Here is a 9,089-nt window from a genome sequence, read left to right on the forward strand (position 1 = left end):
GATTATATTCAAGTATCATATCAATGTAATAAATTGATATGATACTTGAATATATGGTAATAAATATACTGAGGTTATGTAAGAAAATAGTAAAGTATTCATGCTTAAAAATACCATGATACATACAACAAACTTCCAAATGGTTCAGGAAGCATCAACTATTATATGTGTGTGAATAGATGATACATTGATATATTGATAGAGTGAGCAAATAGTTTTGTTGGCAGGGGATTGGGGATTGAACCAATACTGGTTTCAAACTTGTGATCTTCCCGCCTCACCCCCCTGCCCCAGCTGCGGGAATTACAGGTGTGTGACACCACACCCAGAGCCAATTTATGAGCAATAGAGTTCCATAAAGAACAATGAAATCATGTCATTTGCTGGAAAATGGACAGAACTGGAGCACATCAAGCTAAGTAAAATAAGTCAGGGTCAAATACTTTCTCTCATATGTGGAAGCCAGAGAGAAAAGGGGGAATTAAAAAAGAGGATCTTGCAAAAATAGAAAGGAGATCAGTAGAGGCAGGAACCAAGGGGAAGGAGGAGGAGAGGGAAAGGGGAACAACTAGGGAATGAAACTGACCAGATTATGCTATGTGACTGTAGGACTGCATCACAATGCATTCCAGTTTCATATATGACTATAATGTACCAATCAAAAAATAAATGGGGGGCTGGGATTGTGGCTCAGTAGTAGAGCGCTTGCCTAGCACGGGTGGGACCCGGGTTCGATCCTCAGCACCACATAAAAAATAAAGGCATTGTGTTGCTTTAAAAAAGAAATAGTTTTAAAAAATAAATGGAAGTACCAGGGAGTGAACCCAATCACTTCACTGAATATTTACTATCTTGTCTTGTTTTTTTTGGTACCAGGGAGTGAACCCAATCACTTCACTGAATATTTACTATCTTGTCTCTTGTTTCTGTAGGAAGACACACAAAGAACAGGCAAATAACCTGATCCTTACTAAATGACCCTAGATTTAGTGTCCACTGGTCCTTGCCAGAAACAATCTTTACCATGATGGTTGTAAAATGATTTTTCCAACTCTAGCATACCCTCCATGTTTACCAGTCAGCCCTTAGTATTCTACCCTTCCTCCTCCTTCTTTATTTATCTATTTATTACCATCATAAGCTCATGGATTCCTATTTTTTATTAATGATGTATAATTCAATACTCTTCTTTAATTATTCTGATACTCAGATTGTTCCAATTTTGATATTGTGAGCCTCCACAATCTGGTTCCTGTATCTTTGTGCCATATCCTCATCATGGCAGGCATGTCCATGATGAGGACATGATATATATATATTCCTCTTATCTTTACTGTCATGCTTCAACTATGAAATCAGTCATTTCTCTTAAAAAGCCCTGACCTCTTTTAGTGGGAAATAGTATTAGAGACCAAAATCTGGTGGGCACTAGGTTTGTTGAGCTTCACTTTTAAGAATAGATGATAGCACCTGTGGAAACTGGCCAGATAGAAAAAATTTATCCTACCCGTGGGGGAAAGAGAGGAGTATAGGGGTTAAGGATGTTCTCAAGAACATGCCCAGCTACTATCACAAACACTGGTGGTTGCTCATATGACAGTTTTACATGTTTCTCCTCATGCTAAAAGAAGAAACCAGAATTGTTTCTGCCCGGCCCTGGAAAGTGAATTATTGGTTTAAACCAATTCTGGTAATCCCATTCCCATTCTCCTAGTGGGGTCTGCTCCTAAACAAGTGATCAGATGTGATTAGTGAAACCTTAGGGAAAGTCTATTCTGAGGTTTCAAGAAAGATTGTATTCTCTGATGAATGTGCAAGCCTTAGAATAAAATAGTGCCTTTTACCTATATGCTTTTTATGCTGCTTGATTGTTGTTATTGTAGGATGTGAGGTATAGTGCTGCAATGCTAATCTTCATTCACTCATTTCATTCATTCACTCAATAAGTATTTATTGGGGGCATCTTATGTACCAGACAATGTTCTAGGTACTGAAAAAAGAGGAGTAAACCATGCAGATGTAAGTCTCTGTCTTTGTGGAGTTTTCATTCTAGTGGGAGGGAGAAAACAAAACAAGTAAAAAAAATATATATGGAGATATTTGAGAAAATATGGAATGCTTCATGATTCAGATATCATTTTCATAGAAGGCTATGGTAATCTTTTCTATGTTGTATCAATTTTAGGGGATATATACCATTTAAGAAAGGGGAGACATTGCTACATCCCTAGTATTAGAGACACTGAGCAGAAAAAAGGAAAGGGTCAAGTCTTTGATGACATCATTGAACTGCTGCATTAAGCCACCCTGGAATTGAATTGCTGTGAGCAGGCTGACTGACAGCTAGGAAGGCCACACCCACCTCATGTGTTGTGTGGGGATTATAGGCAGAGCAAGCAAAAAGATGCTTATGTCACCCGCACAAACAGAGGGGCAACGTCAGTTCAGTCAACCCTGTACGCTCAATGCTCATAGTACATACACACACAAAACCCTTGGCTTGCCACATCTCCACACTCTCATTGCTCAAAGCTAAGGGGCACTCACTTCCCATGTGGCAGCTCCCGACAATACATTGCTTTACTTTCTGATAATCGAAAGTATTTACATTCTGTGGCAAAATTTGGGGACTGAGTTAAATCTGAATAATTATGATTTTTTCTAGAAATATGAAAGTGGCAATAATAGATGTGGTTATGCAAACACTACAAAAATATGTTGGATATATATCCAAAGGAATTGAAGTAAATATGTTGAAGAGGTATCTGACCTCCCATGTTCAAGCAGCACTGTTCACAATAGCTAAAATATGGAAACAACCTAAGTGTCCATCAAGAGATGACTTGATATAGAAACTATGGCATGTATACATAATGGAATAATATTTATTTAAAAAGAAGGAAATCCTGTGATTTGCAACAACATGAATGCATCTAAAGGACATTATGATAAGTGAAATAAATAAGCCAGCCACAGAAAGACAAATACTGTATGGCCTTGATTTTATTATCATTATTATTATTATTACTATTATTTACTATAGTGTTGGGGATTGACCCAGGGACACTCTACCACTGAACTACATCCCCAACCCTTTCAACTTTTTAATCTCTCACTAAATTGCCCAGGTTTGCCCCTCAAAGTTGTGATCCTCTAGCCTCAGCCTCCCAAGTTGCTGGAATTACAGGCATGTGGCACAACACCCAGCATGACCTCACTTTTATGTGGAATCTTGAAGAGGCAAACTCATAGATGAAGCAAATAGAGTGGGGGTTACCAGGGGCTAGGGAGTGTGAATGGAGAAAGGGGAGGTGTTGGTAAGGGGGTAAAAAGTTTCAATTAGGAGGAAAAATTTCTGGTCATCTCTTGTATAGCATGGTAACTTTAGTCAATAATAGCATGTTGTATATTTCAAAATTGCTAAAAGAAAATATTTTAAGTGTTCTCACCACAATGTCATAAGTACGTGAGAATGGATATGACTGGTTCATCTTAGCTAACATTTAGCTAACAAGATGTTTATATCATGTCATTTTTCTTGTCATTGGTTATATTCTTAATTTTGCATGTTTCATGGTTACCATTTTATCCTTAATTCACAAAATGCATCAATGGCTCAAATGTGGTTCATTGAAGTATAAATATAGTGATAAAAATTAATAGCAACTGAAAGTGACATTTAAGACATAGCGACCCGCATGTCTAGGTGGTGGTCAGCTTTACCTGGAGCTGGGTGCTTCTGAGAGGGCTAAATTCAAAGAGGAGCAAAGACCTCTAAAATGTCTTTGGAAATGTCTTTGTAATGGTGTATAAGCAGCTAAAGAGGAATTGACCCCAACAGAACTAACTGAATAATTGAGGCAGGTTTCTGTGTGTCATCAAATTCTGTCCAGAAGTCGAAGAATCTTCCTTTGAACTCAAGACTGGTGTGCATTTAATAAGAGGATGACATTTCAATTTAATTTCACTATAGAAGACCATCTGGAAAGTGAATTAGCACCCGCTGGGGATGGAGATTTGACTCTGGATTCCTCGAAAGCATCATCAGCTTCAGAAAGTCAAAAGGGAGAACACTCAAACAGAAAACATTCTGCAGAGCAGCTGCGGAGCCCCAGGAGTACCTGGGGAAGCACAAGTCAGTGGGGAATGCAGCCCTCACCCTTCAGATGCGGACCCACCCAGTGCAGCTGAGAGCTCAGGGGGCTCTGGGCCACATGACGAACTGAACAGCTTTGCTTGAGACTTGCCAAAGAGCATGCTGTGCCTAGAGATTTGAACAAAGTGCTGGAAAATAAAGTCATAGAAATGTTGCCAGGTTTCCAGCCTGTGAACATAGTGAAAACCACCTTGTTGAAAGAGAACTTCCCTGGAGAAAACATAATTTCAGAAAGCTTTTCTTCACATTCTGATCTGACTACAGGTATTTATGAAGGAGGCTTAAAAATCTGGGTATGTACCTTTGACCTCCTGGCTTATTTCACAAAGGCCAATGTGAAATTCGCTGCGAAAAAAAGTGTTGGATCTTGGCTGTGGATCAGGATTACTGGGTATAACTGCACTCAAGGGAGGGGCCAGAGAAATTAATTTTCAAGATTATAACAATTTGGTGATTGATGAAGTGACCCTACTTAATGTAGTGGCTAACTCCACTTTGGAAGAGGAAGAAAATGATGTAAATGAACCAGATACAAAAAGATGCAGGAAATAAAAAGTAGCCCAGGAATTGTGCAAGTGCTATTTCATTTCTGGGGAGTGGTCTGAGTTTTGTAAGCTTGTACTAAGCAGTGAAAAACTCTTTGTAAAATATGACTTCATTCTCACCTCAGAAACCATTTATAACTTGGATTATTATAGTGCTTTGCACCAGGTGGTCCGCAGACTGCTGGGTGAAAATTGGCGGGTGCTTCTGGCCAGCAAGGCACATTATTTTGGTGTTGGTGGAGGTGTTCATCTCTTCCAGAAGTTTATAGAAGAAAGGGATGTATTTGAGACTAGAATACTCAAAATAATGGAGGAAGAGCTAAAGAGATTCCTAATTGAAATGACTTTTAAGCAGCCTGGTTAATATTCATGGAGTCTCCTAAGTGAAATAAACAGAATGACCCCTCCCCCATCAAAAATAGTGAACTTGCCTTTGAGGTAAATATGGAATGCAAAGATACATGCATTTGGACAAGTAAATGTGCATGTATGATGACTGAAAACAGGAACAGGAAATCCTCCAGAAATTAGTGAAGAGGAATTAAAACAATGAATATTGGAATACTTATTTATTTGGTGATCATAGTGTGTTATGAAACTTCATTCAACAATGCCACTGTAGGTTTTATAACCTTTTCATACAAAGCACAAAGATATCTCTGTCATTTAGCCCAATGTCTATAGAAAAAAGAACATATACTTTCCCATACTAAATTGATGAATATTATTATTACAGGGAGATAACAGGCTTAAACTATAATGACTTCCAAAAAAATCTACTTTTTCTTTTTTGTAGTACTGGAGATGGAACCCAGGGGTGCATTGCCACTGAGCTATATACATAGATCATTTTTAATTTGCTATTATTTTTTTAAATTTTGAGACAAGATCTCCCTAAGGTGCTTAGGGCCTCACTAAACTTCTGAGTCTGGCCTTGAACTTGTGATCATCCTGCTTCAGCCACTGTAGCCCCTGGAATTACAGGTGTGCACCACCACAATCAGCTTCTAACACTATTTCTACGAATCTATAACTATGGAGTTGTGGTAACTATTACATTAAGAAAAACTTCAGCATGCATTTTTGACACAATTTCTTTATTACTGTCATATTGTATAATACCATTGGATGACACAGTGCAAGAATAATTTATAAAACTTGAGCATGCTTTGGTATATTTTCAGTTGAAATATCTGATACACATATGCAAGAGAATCACTACTGAACTTTTATTCCATTGTTATGGAAAAACCAGCCTACAAAAGAATATAACATCCACCTATTTAAAGATCATTTTGTGATGTTTGATAAAGATCAGAAAAAAAAAAAACATCAAGGTGAAATCAGCGTGACAAAGCAACAGCTATGCATGTAACAAGGAAGGATGCTAAAGCCCCATGAGTAAAAGATGTTGTGCTGAATGTCAGTTTATACTTAGTTACCTTCAAAGAAACATGGGTGGTCCATAAGAGCCCTTGTGACTTTGATTCAGTGTTGAAAAAGAGGCAAGATTGGGAGTATGATAATACAACCTCTTTTTGAGTGTTCATCTTTTCATGATGTCAAATGAAGAAATGGGCAGTGAAGAACAAGTCTATCTTTCAACACTGATTTATGAGGACTAGCAAGGGAAAGATATTCCCCCAAGATTTTTAACAGTGAAACATAAAGGATTTCTTTATAACAGTGATAACACCAGAAAAAAATATCTATATGAATTCAATTGAATTTCTCAAGAGATATATTGGCAATATATTCTACATTTTAAACAGCCTGAGCTTATCACTTCAGGACGTAAATATTAAATGATATAAGAATTTATTTGGGTGACTTAAATATGGTTCAAATGGTTTAATCACCAAAAGTTTGATGTGGTAATTTTTTCCCTTATCAGAGAAAAAAATGTCATATTTTAAAACCGCATCCACGTGCTGAAATGAAATGGGAAAAAAAAAACCACCTTTCAGAGCTGAATACAACCAAAGAAAAGATTAGATCCATTTGCTAGTATCTTCCAAATTGAAACATTTCAAACTTTCAGCTTGTAATTGTGAAATGTTTATCATCTTCATATCTGACAAAGTGTCGAAAGTAGTCTTTAGTGAAATTGTTCCACAATTTCTAGTTAATGTTCTATTTGAATATAAATATCCAAGACTATCTGCCAAAGCCACCAAATCCTTTCTGCCATTCCCAACAACTTAAATTTGTGAATTGGGACTTTCTCTTTTGGTGAAAGTAGCAGGGAATCTACAGAATCATGGCTGGAATTACAGGTATGTGCACACACACATCCATTAAAAGCTATAAAAACAAGGAGGCTGACGTTTTACAAATGTGGTGATATATTACAAATAAATTATTGTTATTAGCACTACAAAATGGTGATTAACATTGATTGAATTTGGGTCTGGAAAACTTTCAATCCAGCTGAATCCTCCCAAGCCTGAATTTCAGCTTTAAAAATTTCCTTTAATTTTTTCAAATCATAATAAATCAGTCCCCTGTACTTCCCCTCTCATTCCCCGCTCCCTCTCCCCATACTCTCATCTACTCTATTGGCCTTCCTTCTATTTATTATTGTTGTTGAAATTGGTGCATTAGAGTTATACATAAAAATAGAATTCATTGTGATATACTCATACAAGCACATACCAAATTATGTTAAATGCATTTATGAATATATAAAAATGAACTCTACCATTATGTAGGACTATAATGCACTAATAAAAAACTTGCAATCAAAATGAAAATCCCATCCACAGTTAACATGTTCAACTTCTATCAGTTATCAATGCCTTACTTCAGGTGAATTTATTATATCTTTTCCCAAGTAACTGATAGATAAGTATACATTTTGATAGGAGAATGGGTGCAGTTGGGAAAGATAGACCCAGAGAATAGGACCGAAGTCACCATCTAGGAAGCTATGAAACAACATTGATGCCCAAGCCCCTTCCTAGACAATTGATTTTTAAAAGTCCCTAGAGGATTCCATCATAGAGCCAGGATTTAGACCAAACAATAACCCTTAATATTATATATAATACCTGCTTCTTAAAAACCTAACAAAATATATGCAGTTCACATGCTGAAGATTACCAGCAGCTAATGAAAGAAATTAAAGATTTCCATAAAGAGAGGGACAACTGTGTTAATGGCTTTCTAGATTCATAAAGGTATGATGCCAATCATTCCCAAATTGATGATAGATTTAATGCAATTTTAATTAAGATTGAAGCAGAATTTTTTTTTGTAGATACAAACTAAGTGGTTCTAAAATGAAAGGGAAAAGGATAAGAATAACCAATTTTTTTTGCAAACAGACACAATTCAAGATTAATACTAGAATAATTGTGACAGTGTTACATATAGCTGTAAGATACATATATATATCTTTGTAAAAAAAACTGGCCATAGTTTTGTGGGGAGCCAAAAAATGGGATAGTCTTTTCTGTAAATGGTTCTGGAAAAATTAGATATTTAGGATATGTACCCTAGAAGAAAGGAAATTTATGTTCACACAAAATCCATGTACACATGTTTATGGCAGCTCTATTCATCATCATCCAAACCAGAAATAACCCAAATGTTCTTCAATGGGACAATGAATAAAATACGATTTGGTGTATCCATATAGTGGAACATCACTCAGAACAATAAGAATGACAACTTGAACAAAACTCCAAGACACTATGCCAAATAAGGAAAGCAATCTTAAAATATTTCAGGCTGAATTATTCCATTTGTAGGATGTTCTTAGAAAAGAGTATAGTATAGTCAGTGGTTGCCAGGGCTTACAGGTGGAGGAAGGGAATGACTACATAGGGATCATAAAAATATACAGAACTTTTGCATCACTTTTTGGAGTGATGCAAAAGTTCTGTATATTGATTGTGGTGGTATTTATATGAATCTATACATTTGCTACTATACATAGAACTATGCCAACACTAATGTATAATTTTTGTTAAAAATTGCCTATCAGGGCTGGGTTATGGCTCAGTGGTAGAGCACTCATCTTGCACATGAGAGGCACTAAGTTTGATCCTCAGCACCACATAAAAATAAATAAATAAAACAAAGGTATTGTGTCCAACAAATTGTGGTATAAAGGTATATTAAGAATTGACCAATGTGGTTCTGCAACCTGTACAATCAGAAAAATAAGAAATTATACCCCATTTGATTCAAATGTATGAATTGTCAAGATCATTGTACTGTCTTGTGTAACTAATAAAAAAAGAATTGTAATGCAAAAAATAATAATAAGAGAGCTCATATATAATGGCATAATTTGGCGTGAACATACTTTATATACAGAGTTACAAAAAATTGTGCTGTGAATGGATAATTATGATTATAATGCACTCCTATAGTCATGTATG

General features: G+C 36.3%; 1 pseudogene; it reads left to right on the plus strand.

Moving 5' to 3' along the window:
- Positions 1 to 3,794: 3,794 nt before the first annotated feature.
- LOC107160880 lies at positions 3,795 to 5,065 on the plus strand (annotated as a pseudogene).
- The last annotated feature ends 4,024 nt before the right edge of the window (positions 5,066 to 9,089 follow it).

The sequence above is a fragment of the Marmota marmota genome, unplaced genomic scaffold (assembly GCF_001458135.2).
Source record: "Marmota marmota marmota unplaced genomic scaffold, marMar, whole genome shotgun sequence".
Taxonomy (NCBI): domain Eukaryota; kingdom Metazoa; phylum Chordata; class Mammalia; order Rodentia; family Sciuridae; genus Marmota; species Marmota marmota.